This window comes from Cotesia glomerata, linkage group LG7, assembly GCF_020080835.1.
Source record: "Cotesia glomerata isolate CgM1 linkage group LG7, MPM_Cglom_v2.3, whole genome shotgun sequence".
Classification (NCBI taxonomy): Eukaryota; Metazoa; Arthropoda; class Insecta; order Hymenoptera; family Braconidae; genus Cotesia; species Cotesia glomerata.
In genome coordinates, this window is record NC_058164.1 from 24,046,370 (window position 1) to 24,062,954 (window position 16,585).

General features: G+C 28.0%; 1 long non-coding RNA gene and 1 other non-coding gene across 2 annotated transcripts; both read left to right on the forward strand.

Moving 5' to 3' along the window:
• Positions 1–2,977: 2,977 nt before the first annotated feature.
• LOC123269941 lies at positions 2,978–15,845 on the forward strand. The gene is made up of 3 exons (XR_006510502.1): positions 2,978–3,095; positions 3,562–3,566; positions 15,834–15,845. It is a non-coding gene; the product is annotated as an uncharacterized LOC123269941 (long non-coding RNA).
• A 163-nt stretch (positions 15,846–16,008) lies between these two features.
• On the forward strand, positions 16,009–16,081 carry Trnaf-gaa. Its single transcript has one exon. It is a non-coding gene; the product is annotated as a tRNA-Phe (tRNA).
• The last annotated feature ends 504 nt before the right edge of the window (positions 16,082–16,585 follow it).

Genomic DNA, 16,585 nt, shown 5'->3' on the forward strand with positions numbered 1-16,585 from the left:
AAAGTCTCAATTTTTTTTAAACAAATTTTTTTAAAAATATTGATTCAATAATTAAAATAAAAATAAGTAAAAATTTTCCGATTTTATGTTTAATTATATAGCAATCTCTTTTCTCAGTAACGTCACTTATTATTATTATTCCTGACTCAGATAGGGAATACCCTCGAGTGTTACTTGTGGCACGTGGCCCACATATATCTATATATATATATATATATATATACTCACATAAATATAAAAAAATATAGGTAGGTAAAAGAAAAAAATCTGATTGAAGTTTTCGTCATTAAAACCCGAACTTTGGACCTATTTGTTACGTTACAATAGATTATTTTAATTTGACATTATTCGAACTACAATACTATCTATTTTGGTTCCTTTCCTGTTAAAACTGGCTCAGAGTTCGCGACCTATTTTGATGCGTTTATAATTTGTCGACCAAATCGCATTTTTGATAGCAGTTTTCTTTCTTCAAAGCATGATTATGCTCAAAAAAAATTCTAAAGAGATAAATTTGCTTATCTAATGTATTGACATCCATAATTGCTGTTATAATCTATGATCTATTTTTGTTTGGACCCCAGACAGTGAACTTTGTAATAATTGACAAGAACAATGAAAAAAAAAAAAAACATTTTTAAAATTTATCGTCTGCGTTTGATAAAGTTAAATATGAAAATATTAATTGTGTTAATAAATTAATTGTAAGATATGGACTGGGAAAAATTCATTAATAATATTATTGCGAGTGATTATATTTTAAGGTAATTTTAAGATTAGATTTTTATTATTATTTATAAAAAAATTATTTTATACATAAATAATATAAATTAAAGATAATAATGCGTAAGATTTAATAGTAGATATGTATATTTCTTAGTTTTGATAAGTTTAATTAATCTTCCCTGAAAAATTGAAAATTCATCGATTATTTAACAAAGTTATTTACGATTAAAAATTAGATTTTTAACATACAACCTTGAGGCAGATCAGCATTTTTTCAATTTAAAATTATAATATTTATATTATTAAAGTAGATACCATAAGAAATAATGTTTTAAAAAATAATCTGATTAATGTAGTTAATATAAATGCATCAAAACACACACAGTGTGTACGAACGTTTAAATAAATAATTTATTATTTTACTTGGTATAATTAAAATAATTTTAGTTGATTTTTGAGCGTACTGAAAACAACCACCTCAATTCAGCTGATTACAACGTTAGAAATGACAGATTTGTCTAATTTAATAAACAATAAAGATGGACGTTAAATCAACGACTGATTTATACTTACTGATTTTTTAAAATAAATCCCTAAAAAATATTTCAGGTAAATAAACAAAAAATTATAAATCATTATCAGATTATTTATATACTTTATTATTTTTTTCAAGACCCCAATAAATTTTATAAAAAGTTCTTACTCATTTGACTCTAGCGTAGCGTATAAACGTCCTTAAAAAAAATTAATTAAATTAATTAGATATTTTACTAAAAAAGGTACAAAACGCCCCGGATTATAAGTAGATATAAATTTATATTTTTTAGTTTTGATAAGTTTAATTAATCTTCCCTAAAAAATTGAAAATTCATCGATTATTTAACAAAGTTATTTACGATTAAAAATTAGATTTTTAACATACAACCTTAAGGCAGATCAGCATTTTTTAAATTTAAAATTATAATATTTATATTATTAAAGTAGATACCATAAGAAATAATGTTTTAAAAAATAATCTGATTAATGTAGTTAATATAAATGCATCAAAACACACACAGTGTGTACGAACGTTTAAATAAATAATTTATTATTTTACTTGGTATAATTAGAATAATTTTAGTTGATTTTTGAGCGTACTAAAAACAACCACCTCAATTCAGCTGATTACATCGTTAGAAATGACAGATTTGTCTAATTTAATAAACAATAAAGATGGACGTTAAATCAACGACTGATTTATACTTACTGATTTTTTAAAATAAATCCCTAAAAAATATTTCAGGTAAATAAACAAAAAATTATAAATCATTATCAGATTATTTATATACTTTATTATTTTTTTCAAGACCCCAATAAATTTTATAAAAAGTTGTTACTCATTTGACTCTAGCGTAGCGTATAAACGTCCTTAAAAAAAATTAATTAAATTAATTAGATATTTTACTAAAAAAGGTACAAAACGCCCCGGATTATAAGTAGATATAAATTTATATTTTTTAGTTTTGATAAGTTTAATTAATGATCTTCCATAAAAAATTGAAAATTCATCGATTATTTAACAAAGTTATTTACGATTAAAAATTAGATTTTTAACATACAACCTTGAGGTAGATCAGCATTTTTTTAATTTAAAATTATAATATTTATATTATTAAAGTAGATACCATAATAAATAATGTTTTAAAAAATATTCTGATTAATGTAGTTAATATAAATGCATCAAAACACACACAGTGTGGACGAACGTTAAAATAAATAATTTATTATTTTACTTGGTATAATTAAAATAATTTTAGTTGATTTTTGAGCGTACTGAAAACAACCACCTCAATTCAGCTGATTACATCGTTAGAAATGACAGATTTGTATAATTTAATAAACAATAAAGATGGACGTTAAATCAACGACTGATTTATACTTACTGATTTTTTAAAATAAATCCCTAAAAAATATTTCAGGTACATAAACAAAAAATTATAAATCATTATCAGATTATTTATATACTTTATTATTTTTTTCAAGACCCCAATAAATTTCAGAAAAAGTTGTTACTCATTTAACTCTAGCGTAGCGTATGAATGTCCTTAAAAAAATTAATTAAATTAAATAAATATTTTACTAAAAGAGTTATTAACCCTAGACTGGTCACCCCATGAGCGTGACGCCGCGCTCAATTATATTTTGTTTATTACATCTTCAATATTTACTAAAATTATTCAAAAAAATTTGAATTTGTTCCTTGAACATTTTAGAATATATTAATAATTTTTTCAAACATCTTCGAAAACGTTAAATTGCTGAAAAAAAATTTCTTAAAAAAATTTGCGGGGCTTTCCTCATCGCTTGACCAGAGTCGTAAGTAGTTTTTTGTCCGCGGCGTTGCCGAAAACACCTCTAGTCTCTGCCTATCAAACGTGTATGAACTGGCAACACTGTACGCTCTAAAAGCATTGCGGCAAATCCCTCATCACTCGACCAAAGTCGTTAGGTCGCGTTTGTTGACCAGTCTAGGGTTAAAGGCTCCGGATTATTCTTTAGGAACTCCCGTTAGATCGTCGCTAAGGGTTAAACTTCACCCGGCTGAGATAAAACCGATATAATAACTTTACACGGAGAGAAAAATATGGAAATCATTCCTATAATTTTAATGAAATGTTTTCCTGTACCATTTTAGGAGCGATTACTTAAATTATGCGAATTCTACCCATAATTTTTGGGAAATGTTATTATAATTATGGGAATGGTTCCTATAATTATAGGAATGATACCTACACGGAAAGAAAATTGAAGGAATTTTTACTATTTTACTATTGTAATTTTTACTAAATAAAATAGTAACGGTGGACTATACTTCTCATTTAGTAATTTTTACGATCTACTATTGTAAATTTTATTCAACAAATAAGACTAGCAAGAGTCTTAAAAAGTCGAATACTATAGAGCAAATTATACAATATGTGTTTGTGAACTTTACAATTCAACTATTGTAAAAATTCAAAGTTGGATTTTTTAAAAGAAATATTAGGGAGGGAGAGAGATAGAAGGTTGGACTAATTGGTACCTATACAGTAATCGAAAAAAGAAATCGACATTTTCGTGCTATCTGGGAATCGAACCCAGAACTCTGTGTTGGCAGACAGAGACTCTCCCTCTACGCTATCCGAGGTAAACTAAGACCCATATTCTTTAACATTTACATAAGCTCGGAGTCTAGCCCTGTGCACGGCCATCACTCACACTAATTGAGAAACATTCCAATTCAACTATTGTAAAATTTGCTATAGTTCTATTGAAAAGATACAGAGGCAGCACTGGAAATTTTCATCTCTTACTTTTTACAATAGTAATATCGTATTTTTTCATGAATAAATAGCATTTTTTCTTCTAAAATATTTGACAATTAATAGTAATAAAAGTATAGTCCAGCTTTACAATAGTTGTATCGTAAATTTTCCCAGAAATTTTTTCCCGTGTATAATTATAACTATTATATCGGGATGATTCTCATAATTTATAGGAATAGTTTCTATAATATTATAGGAACCATTCATATAATATTATAGGAACTATTCCTATAATATTATAGTGATGAAGCCTAATAATATTGAGATATTTATCATTACAACTTAAGTTATTTGTGACTTCGACGACCACTTTGAAGCATTTGAAATTATTAGTAATTTCGATAATTTCACTTGTTTCCCAATATCATCATTTGAAATATGTAAAATAAATAATATTGTTCAAATGAATAATAAAATTTACATACCCAAAAGGTGGATTTAATAAATATTCAACGTATGTATTGTAATTAAATAATTTGTTTTAAAAATAAAATGAAATTGTAAAAATAAACAATGAATTTCCTTATCTACTTTGCTCCTCTAATTGTATAATGAGAAAATATCCTTTTTATTAGAGAAACTTTAGAATTGCTACAATATTTTTCAATATTATCTAACACAATAATAACTGAGTTGGAATAAACAATTTAAGATTAAGTATACACGTGAATAAAAATTATGAAAAAGAAATTTTTTCACTCTAGTGAAAGATCAATTTTTATTTACAAAAAAAAATTTATTAGCAAAAAAGTATATAATAATTACTTTATATTTTTGATGTGATTGCTTCATTATTATGAACATATACGTTTTTTTATTATTATAGGAACCATTCCTATAATATTATAGGTACCATTCTTATAATAATATAGGGACCATTCCTTTCATAATATAGGGATCATTCCTATATCACGGAAAAAAGTAAACTGTAATATTCACTCGGATTCCGGTTAACTTTTATAGTTTCAAACAGTAAAGCGGACATCGGGGTGGCAAAAATATAAATATTACAGAACTTAATGCAGAAAGTATAAAAGCCACAATTTATAATTTAATATCCAAAATAAGTGATTAGTAGCTGTCAGTATAGTAAATAACGATTCTTTCATCTTCAAAAATTACAGTTTCAAACAGTAAAAATTGCCATTTCAATATATAGTCCATATTATGAGGAGAAGGGGAACTCAGATGAAAGAGAAGGGGGTAGTCTCACTCTGGGAGAATTTAACATTTGAAACAGTAAAAATTATGCTTTTAAAATATACATTTTACCAGTCCAAGCAAGTCAATAATTACAGTTTGATTTTTAGCGTTGCGTTTAAAATTTACCATTTTACTTTGTAAATATTGACGTTGCTTGTATGAGAAATTTACTAATTTTATTCAATACTTTTTACATATCATAAGATCATTTTTTAGGTACGAAGTGATAAATATCAAAGTCTGAATTGTTAATTATTATACTTTAACATTTTAGACATTTACATAGCGAATATTACTGTTTGAAATAGTATTTTCTTCCATGTAAAAAGTAAATTGTAACGTTCAAATGGTAAAAATCATAAAGTGAATAGTAAAATCACGATTTTACTGTTTGAAATGGTAATTTTTAGCAGTTGATCATTACTTATTATAAATCGTCTGTTATTTATTGCAGTTTACTTTTTTCCGTACACGAACAAGTAAACTGTATAATATTCACTCGGATTCCGGTTAATTTTTATAGTTTCAAACAGTAAAGCGGACATCGGGGTGGTAAAAATATAAATATTACAGAACTTAATGCAGAAAGTATAAAAGCCACAATTTATAATTTAATATCCAAAATAAGTGATTAGTAGCTGTCACTATAGCAAATAACGACTCTTTCATATTAAAAAATTACAGTTTCAAACAGTAAAAATTACCATTTCAATATATAGTCGATATTATGAGGAGAAGGGGAACTCAGATGAAAGAAAAGGGGGTCTCACTTTGGGAGAATTTAACATTTGAAACAGTAAAATTATGCTTTTAAAATACAGACAACGCTCTCTGTATTTGACTCACCCGTACAGGACCATTCTCTGTATTTGACTCGTCCTTGTCCATAAGAGCTGTGTAAAATCGTCAAATACAGAGGAAGAATGTGGTCAAATACAGAGAGCGGTCAAATACAGAGAGGTCCAATACAGAGAGCGTCGACTGTATACATTTTACCAGTCCAAGCAAGTCAATAATTACAGTTTGATTTTTAGCGTTGCGTTTAAAATTTACCATTTTACTTTGTAAATATTGACGTTGCTTGTATTAGAAATTTACTAACTTTATTAAATACTTTTTACATATCATAAGATCATTTTTTAGGTACGAAATGATAAATATCAAAGTCTGAATTGTTAATTATTATACTTTAACATTTTAGACATTTACATAGCGAATATTACTGTTTGAATTAGTATTTTCTTCCATGTAAAGAGTAAATTGTAACGTTTAAATGGTAAAAATCATAAAGTGAATAGTAAAATCACGATTTTACTGTTTGAAATGGTAATTTTTAGCAGTTGATCATTACTTATTATAAATCGACTGTTATTTATTACAGTTTACTTTTTTCCGTGTAATATTATAGAAACCATTCCCATAATATATTGAAGCTATTCCATCATTTTGTAGGAATATTTCCAATAAACTATGGGTATGGTTCCTGTAATGAGCATAGGATTGATACCTATAATGATCATTTTATTATAGGAACTATTCCCATAATTTTTAGAAAGGTTCCTATAAATTTCTCTTCGTGTATATACTTAAAAAGAATACAAATAATTTTTCTTCATTATAAAAATTTATTTTTATTATAATTTAATAAACAAAGTTGAGTATAAAAATAGTTCATCATCTTATTATAAACCCAGACATCATATATTAAGTCATAAATATAATATTCATGACTATGTTGAGCACAGCATTGCATAATAGCGCAACAATTCATTGATCTTATTGTCATTCTTAAAACAACATCCTTTTGTTGTTAATCGAAGCTCACTTTTACTTCAATCCTTAACTTTGTTTGAATTAAGATAAAATTTATCAATATATTGGACAACAAAGGTCTTAAATTAAACTCTTAAAAGCGCTCTTAAAAATAAGTATTGGTTATAAAAAATTGCAGATAAAAATTTGATTGGAATAATTTGTAATGAGAATGGAAATTCGTGCGTCACAAATCATTATATAAAAGGTCATTCGTTGTATCGAGTATTGTCATGCGTTGTAAGCGTGGTACATTATTGTCTCTCATTACCGTAAAATACACTCTTCCTTCTTCAATATAATAAATATCCTCATACACGGTATGATACATACTACTGACCAATAAAAGTTAATGTAATGTAATACTCTTTTATAGTACCTAGTATGTAGTATATATTTATATATATGAAATTTTATTACCTCAATGACCCTTTGATGTGACATTCTAGAGCTTTCTACCATTAATTTATTTTTATTGAATTCTAGAAATTTCTTTCTATAAATTAAGAAAATTATCACTTATATTAATTAAAGGATATTCCGTGAAAAATCACTTTTCTTATAATATAATTCAATTTTTGTATCAGCGTAATTTTAAGTTTCCTCTATACGAATAAATTTTTTTTAATAGTCCTTGCGGTGCTAATTTTTAAAATATTACCAATTAAAAATCGTACATCTAACGTGTATTTCCTATCCTGACCGTAGTTAGAGTGAACATTTTATTGAATAACAAGCATACTTTTTTTGGGATATTTTTGAAAAACTGAGAATATTTAATTGAAGTTATAACAAATATTTTTTATCAAAAATAACATAAACAAGCGGTATTGATTTTTTTATAAAAAATTAGGAAAACGGTTGACCCTGAAGGCCATCCCTGCAACTTCCCGCTAATTCTATACTTAGGCGCTTAAAATTGCACCAATGACGTTTTTGAGCTCTTCGAGCTCAAAAATACAATTTATGGGTTATTTTGAGCTCTCCAAGCTCAAAGAGATAGTTTTCCTATGCTTTTGAGCTCTTCGAGCTCAAAAGTCTGATAGGGATTTGATGACACTATTTTTTGAATTTTTAAACCGCAATAACTTTTGAATAAATAAACCGGACGCAGTTTTTCAAGCCTCATGAAGAATTTTAAATTTTGAATTGATCGCGCTAGAAATTTTGGAGTTATTCCGAAAAAACACTTTTTTCGGTTTTCTTTCGTTCACGATATTTCTCGAACGAATCAACCGTTTTTGACCGGACTGGTGGCGATCGACGTGGTTTTTTAAGGTTAAGAGCTGATTAGTTTTTGGAATTGAACCATCAAGCCGTTTAAAAGTTATTTCAAAAAAACCACATTTGAAAAAATTTTTTTTTTCAGTTTTTTTAAGATTTATCAAAATCTATTGATCTGAATCGGTCCAAATAGTATTCAAAATCTAAGTTTGGTCAAGCCTTTTCGAATGGCACCAACCGCGATGAAATCGGTCAAGCCGTTCAAAAGTTATAAGCGGTTCACATACTTTCACACACACACACACACACACACACACACACACACACACACACACACACACACACACACACACACACACACACACACACACACACACACATACAGACACCGTGACAACCTCGCAGGGATAGTCAGGGAAGCTTCCTGTGACCTTCAAACGTCGAGATCTGATGAAAACTCGGTTTTTGCAAAACGGGGTGAAAACAATAACTTCCCGATTTTTGAAAATCTTCGATTTTCGTAGCGGGAAGTTAAAAATGTTTGAAGTTAGCGACTTTCGATATTTTAGCGTGAGTGGAAGTAAGTGAGCGATTGTCTGTAAAGAGAGGCAGCACTAGTTTGTGAGAAAGAAACCAATAGCCATAACCATTGGTGTCTTTTTCTTGCCGTGGAACCTCCTTAAGGTAGTTAGTTGTCGTGGTTAAGGCCTAAGATCAGAAAGTTACCCGTGTAAAAAAAAAGTTTCCTGAAAAGTTCCGGAATAGTTCCTGGTCCGGAACGTTCCTATAATAAGACAATCCGGAACATCCCCGGAATACTTTTGCAATGTTCTCGAAATAGTTCTGGATCATTCATGGAACACTTCCGGAACATTTCCGGAAAATCTCCGACAGACTTATAAAACATCGCTGGAATACTTCGAGAATAAATTAGGAATACTTCCGGAACATAATCCAAACGTTTACCGGAAATGTTTCAGAAGCATTCGAGGATTTTTCCAGGAATATTTTAAACATATCCCCGATGTATTCCCGATATATTTTGTAACTATTCCCGATTTGTTCCAGAAGTATTTCGGGAATATTCCAGGAGTGTACCGAAGATGTTCCGGAAGTATTCCTAATTTATTCTGGAAGTATTCCAGCAATGTTCTATAAATCTGCCGGAGATTTTCCGGAAATGTTCCGGAAGTGTTCCACGGATGTTCCAGAACTATTTCGAGAACATTGCAAAAGTATTCCGGGGATGTTCCGGATTGTCTTATCATAGGAACGTTCCGGACCAGGAACTATTCCGGAACTTTTCAGGAAATTTTCTTTTTACATGGGTATGAAATTTTTTTTATCGAAAGATAAATATAATAATAATTCATCACCAAAATTTCAGATCAATTTATCACAGCATTTTTGAGTAATTAATTTAACTTTACCATCTCTCTATCCTTCTACATGTAAGAGATGCAAGTCCGAAAATTAATTACTCAAAAACAGTGTGGTAAATTGATCTAAAATTTTGGTGGTGAATTATCAATATATTTATCTTTCGATAAAAAAAATTCATAATTTTCTGACGCTAGGCTTCATTCACAATTACCTCAACGGTTTGAAAGTAGAAAATTAAAGACACGAAAAATTAGTAGCTTGAGTAATTGAACGCCTAACATGTAATCGAAAGATCTGTGTTCGAATCCTGGCTAGGTATACAAAAAGTTTAAGATAAAATATTTGTAATCAAATTTTTGGCTTTCTAATAAAAAGAATTTTTTTTTTAATTTTGTAAATGTGCTTTATAAATATAATACTCGACAGTGGAAGAGGAAGTAATGAGCTAGCATTTTTCTATTAATTATTAATTATACTCATTGATCATTTTTATCTGTACTTAACTTTTAAGTACGTAATATGTGGAGTTTATCGCTTTTTTATCTTGATGAATTTTTTTGGTCGTCAATTGATGTTATTACTATTATTATTATTCTTATTAATTGTAACATCAAAAATGACCTTTGGACAGTCGTTTGATCGATAAATTTGAAAAAAATTTATTGGATATTTATAAACTGGTTTTACTATGAAAATATGTGGAATAGATCTTGTAAGATTGCAGAATAATAATTTTTAATGATTTAACACAAAAAAAAAAAATTTTTCCTGATTTATAATTATAATTCTTTTAATTATTATTCACTAGAATGTAAAAAATATAAGTTCTATTAATTTTTAAGCTAGTATTAAGAATAAAAATAATAAACGTGAAAAATTAAGATTAATAATTATTTTCAATTTAATATTAAAAATTACAGTAAAATAAAATGTTTTTACTGAACTACTAAAAAATTAACCGGACGTTTTAGTAAAAATTTCTCCGTGTTGGTATTATCCACCTTCTTTTGAGGCGGCGCTGCTATCGCTCTCAGACTTATCACCTGTATAAAAAATTACACATTTTGGTGATCAGTTGTTGCTCAATTACAGTTTATTCTAACAACACTTTTATACAATTATCATTATAATTTAGTTTTATCCAATTAGTTAAATATTATTTGTAAAAATGTACTTTAATGACATTCGGAATTTTTTTTTACTATTAGCTATTATTCTATATATATTTTCAAGTGAAATAACCGAAAAAAATAAATTGAATCAAACAAAATTAATTAAACATTAAATCTTATTAAAACTTAGTTTTTCAATAATATAAAACCTATAAAACTAATAATTTTCCATCAATATATAGGACATTCCATGCGAAAAGGGAAAATGACTAAAATTAAAAAATTTCTCTAATTAATTCTAATTTAGTCCTAATTTATTATTAAAAGTCTATATTTTACTAATTTGTAAAGAAAATTTTTTTTAATCAATAAGAAAATCAATTTTTTTCTCCTAGTAACTTTTCAGCCGTACTAACTTGTATCCGGCGGGTCAAATGTTGTATTAATAGTTTTAAGAAAAAATTCATTTTATGTTTGTTATTAACTAACATATTTATTATTATAGTTTTAAGAACAGTTTTTTTAATTATTTCTACGTATGTAATCAGTCTAATTCTTCATAATATTGAATGTTTGTAGGATAAAAATATGTGACTCTGTCACCATATAGATTTAGCTTATAAGAGAAATGAGATGCAAAACAACTTATTGGTCGTATGGCGTAGGGGTTAGTTATCGGTCTAGCAAGCGCGCGGCTCGGGTTCGAATCTCGGTTAGGGCAAATGCAACTTTCACTTTATTTCCATAATTAATAATTATTAATCATTATAATGAGTCAAATGGTCTAAACTTGCGTTAACCCTGCATAAAAATTAAAATAAAAAAGAATTACAATTAAAAAATTCCTTTTTATCACTTTTTATCAAATGGCATGGGCCAGACTTGAATAGTAACTGTAGTCCTGGTAACCAGGCATGGGTCAGACTTGAAAATCGGTATTGACTCAATACTAAAATTCAGTCTTGGCACAATACTTATTTTCAGCCTTGGCGCAATACTTATTCTCAGTCTTGGCACAGTATTGATATTCAGTCTTGGCAGGAAGTTATCATTTGTATGCTTAGACGGACTTGGGCCAAGCTTGGATTTCAAGCTTGCCCCAGACCCGGGGAAAAAAAATTATCTATAATTATATAAAATTATATATAATTATACAAAACTATATAAAAATATGAATAATTTTATATAATTTTGTATAATTATATATAATTTTACCTAATTATACATAATAGTTAACTTAAAATTTTACATAAATATATATAATTATATAAAATTATGTATCATTTTATATATTTTTTTATAATTATATATAATTTTATCTACTCGGGGAAAAAATTTTATATAGTAAAATATCATTATATAAAATTATATATAATTATACAAAACTATATAAAATTATGTATAATTTTATATAATTATATATAATTATAATTATGTATACATACAAAATTCTATATAATGTCTGAGCAGAATTTTCAGAAAATTCACAATTTTTCTCAATTTTTTCAAAATAGCTCAAACTATATTGGAATCACAGAAAATACAACTAATTGAGAGTTTGTTAAGAACAAAATTCTCCACAGATATAATTTAAAACATTTTTCTATTTGTTCATTAATTTAAAAAATAGAGTGCTTCAAAGCTGCACCAAAGATACAGTTGACAACACGTTTGAGAAATCTAATGTAATTTTTCAATTATAAAATACTTTAATATAATCAGCGTTAAAGTTTTTTTTGGATAAATTTTTACATAATTATATAATTATATATGGAACTATATATAATCTTGCTTGGCTGTATATTACTCCATATATAGTCATATATAATTATATATGACCTTATATACAATTCCATATATAATCATGTATGGTTATATATAATTATATATGGAACTATATAATCTTGCTTGGTTGTATATTGCTCCATATATAGTCATATATAATTATATATAATCTTATATACAATTCCATATATAGTCATGTATGATTATATATAATTATATATGATTGTATATAATTACATATGTGATTCCATATATAATCATATATAGTCATATATGATTATATACAATTATATATGATTATATAGAAACATTTTTTCTCGGGATGGAATACCCCATAAGTCCAATAATAATTTTGTGCATTTTTAACTTCCCGCTAAGAAAATTGAAGATTTTCAAAAATCGGGAAGTTATTGTTTTCACCCCGTTTTGCAAAAATCGAGTTTTCATCAGATCTCGACGTTTGAAGGTCACAGGAAGCTTCCCTGACTATCCCCGTGAGGTTGTCACGGTGTCTGTATGTGTGTGTGTCTGTGTGTGTGTGTGTGTGTGTGTGTGTGTGTGTGTGTGTGTGTGTGTGTGTGTGTGTGTGTGTGTGTGTGTGTGTGTGTGTGTGTGTGTGTGTGTGTGTGAAAGTATGTGAACCGCTTATAACTTTCGAACGGCTTGACCGATTTCATCGCGGTTGGCGCCATTCAAAAGGGCTTGACCAAACTTAGATTTTGAAAACTATTTGGACCGATTCAGATCAATAGATTTTGAGAAATCTTCAAAAAACTGAAAAAAAAATTTTTTTTCAAATGTGGTTTTTTTGGAATAACTTTTAAACGGCTTGATGGTTCAATTCCAAAAACTAATCAGCTCTTAACCTCAAAAAACCACGTCGATCGCCACTAGTCCGGTCAAAATTGGTTGATTCGTTCGAGAGATATCGTGAACGAAAGAAAACCGAAAAAAGTGTTTTTTCGGAATAACTCCGAAATTCCTAGCGCGATCAATTCAAAATTTGAGATTCTTTGTGAGGCTTAAAAACTGCGTCGAATGCTGCCAACCGCGTGAAAATCGGTTTATTCATTCAAAAGTTATTGCGGTTTAAAAATTCAAAAAATAGTGTCATTAAATCCCTATCAGACTTTTGAGCTCGAAGAGCTCAAAAGCATCGGAAAGCAATCTCTTTGAGCTCGGAGAGCTCAAAATAACCCATAAATTGTATTCTTAAGCTCGAAGAGCTCAAAAACGTCATTGGTGCAATTTTAAGCGCCTAAGTATGGAATTAGCGAGAAGTTGCAGGGATGGCCTTCAGGGTCAACCGTTTTCCTAATTTTTTTTCAATATTTACCTCTATAAATCATCTGACTAATTTACCTTTTTTAATATTTCAAAGATAACATCAACATAATCCCTCTTTATTAACGTCATTATAATTGTTTCTAAAAAAAAAAATATTTTTTCTCAAAATACCTCCGTCCGTTCCACCATTATTCTTCTCCCCCTCCAAAGCGCGTCGAAAAAAAATCCACACAAAAAAAAAATTTCCTTATACAGTCGCGTTTATTTTACTTTATTGCACATAAAAACAATAATAATTAACGATAAAAAACACAAGAATATATAAATAAACAATCACGCGCGTGTCACGACCAAAAAAGCTGACAGTTTAGATTGCAGACGTGCAACCAGACGCGACAATTTTCTTTATCTCTTAAAAAAATTTTATTGTCAGCGCAGTCCTAACCTCAGGAAATTACTGCAATAAACAAGTGCAAGTAGCGATCCTTGCACCTGTATAAATAAATAAATAAATTATATGTATTTAAATTAATATTAATCCGTTGACATGTGCGTGGATTACTTCCTGACTACCAATTAAGTTGATTCGATAGAGTCTTTATCAAGGTGATTGATAAATTAGTGGGTCAGACAACCAAATTTCGGCCTTGATTTAAAATGAATTTTTTTTTTTTATTTTGTAGAGCTATTCAATAGAATAAGAACAATAATGCGGCCGTGCGTGAACGCACGTATGCTTTATTGTTTACCAACGGTTGATTAATCAAAGATTATCTCATATTATTGATTAAAATTCATATCAATATCAATAATGATATTGTGATTGTTCTTGAGTGGTTGTTTTTTAAATTTTACGATTTATCGAATCTATAGTAGAATTTATAAAAAATAATTTGAAGTTTTATCTCAGCCGGTTGAAGTTTAACCCTTTGCGACGATCTAACGGGAGTTTCTAAAGAATAATCCGGGGCCTTTTATACTTTTTTTAGTAAAATATCTGTTTAATTTAATTAATTTTTTTTAAGGACGTTCATACGCTACGCTGGAGTCAAATAAGTAACAACTTTTTATAAAATTTATTGGGGTCTTGAAAAAAATAATAAAGTATATAAATAATCTGATGATGATTTATAATTTTTTGTTTATTTACCTGAAATATTTTTTAGGGATCTATTTTAAAAAATCAGTAAGTATAAATTAGTCATTGATTTAACGTCCATCTTTATTGTTTATTAAATTAGACAAAGATGTCATTTCTGACGATGTAATCAGCTGAATTGAGGTGGTTGTTTTCAGTACGCTCAAAAATCAACTAAAATTATTTTAATTATACCAAGTAAAATAATAAATTATTTATTTAAACGTTCGTCCACACTGTGTGTGTTTTGATGCATTTATATTAACTACATTAATCAGATTATTTTTTAAAACATTATTTATTATGGTATCTACTTTGATAATATAAATATTATAATTTCAAATTTAAAAAATGCTGATCTGCCTTAAGGTTGTATGTTAAAAATCTAATTTTTAATCGTAAATAACTTTGTTAAATAATCGATGAATTTTCAATTTTTTAGGGAAGATCATTAATTAAACTTATCAAAACTTAAAAATATAAATTTATATCTACTATTAAGTGTTACCCATTAACCTCCCTAATCTATATAAATTATGTTTAATATCATAAATTAGACAGAGAAATCTCTTCACACTTGTCGTCTTTCTCTATCTCTATCCCCACTCTCTTGAAACCTCATGCTTATATGCGCAGTGAGATGCGCGTTGGGTCAGATTTTTAGACTTGTCACAGTGTTTTAAATAACCCGCTGCTTTATTGAGTTTTCATTGGTCATAAATCAATCGTAGTTACAATATTTTGTGGAGTTATGGAACTTTTAATGAATTTTTGCGGCATTAAGTGCCATATATAAAATAAATTAAGTTCTTTGAAAAGCTATAAAGTTTAAATTTTGATATTTTTCAGCTATTTTTAATTGTTGTAGAAGTAAAAACTGTAATAAGATCTCTTCAGGGGCTTGAAAAAAAAAAAATAATTTTTTTTTAGCCTCACTTCCTCCTTAATAATATAAACGAACAAATTGCGCACTGTATTACGAGCCATATATGGGGCCGAAATAGCTCAGTTGGGAGAGCGTTAGACTGAAGATCTAAATGTCCCCGGTTCAATCCCGGGTTTCGGCAAAACTTTTTGTTATTTCTTAAGAAGGGTTTATATTTTTTCTCTCTCTCGCTCTCTATTGGACAAACGGTAGTATCTCTGTCATACTTGTACAACTTATGGAATCTTAAAACGGATTTTATGCATAAATAAATGAAAATTTTCCAAAAAAGCGCTTCGCTCTTCGATGGATAATTTAATTATCTACTATCGAAGAGCGAAGCGTTTTTTTCAAAATTTTATCTTATTCATGAGCAAAACTCGTTTGAAAATCAACTATCAACCGCTCTTAAAAAAATACAAGAAGCTTACTAAAGTGGGGATAGGAAACGATTAATGCGTCTTAATGGAAAAGTAGTAACAGAAAGATCCAAACAAAAACAGTTTCACTGTAAAAAAAATCGCGCCAAATCCACGTTCATAAAACTATTAAGAAAAAAAAATTTGTTTTTTTCTTTACAAAAATATATAAAATAAAAAAATTAAAAAATCCAAGTAACCGATATGATTACTTATGATTTTCGGAA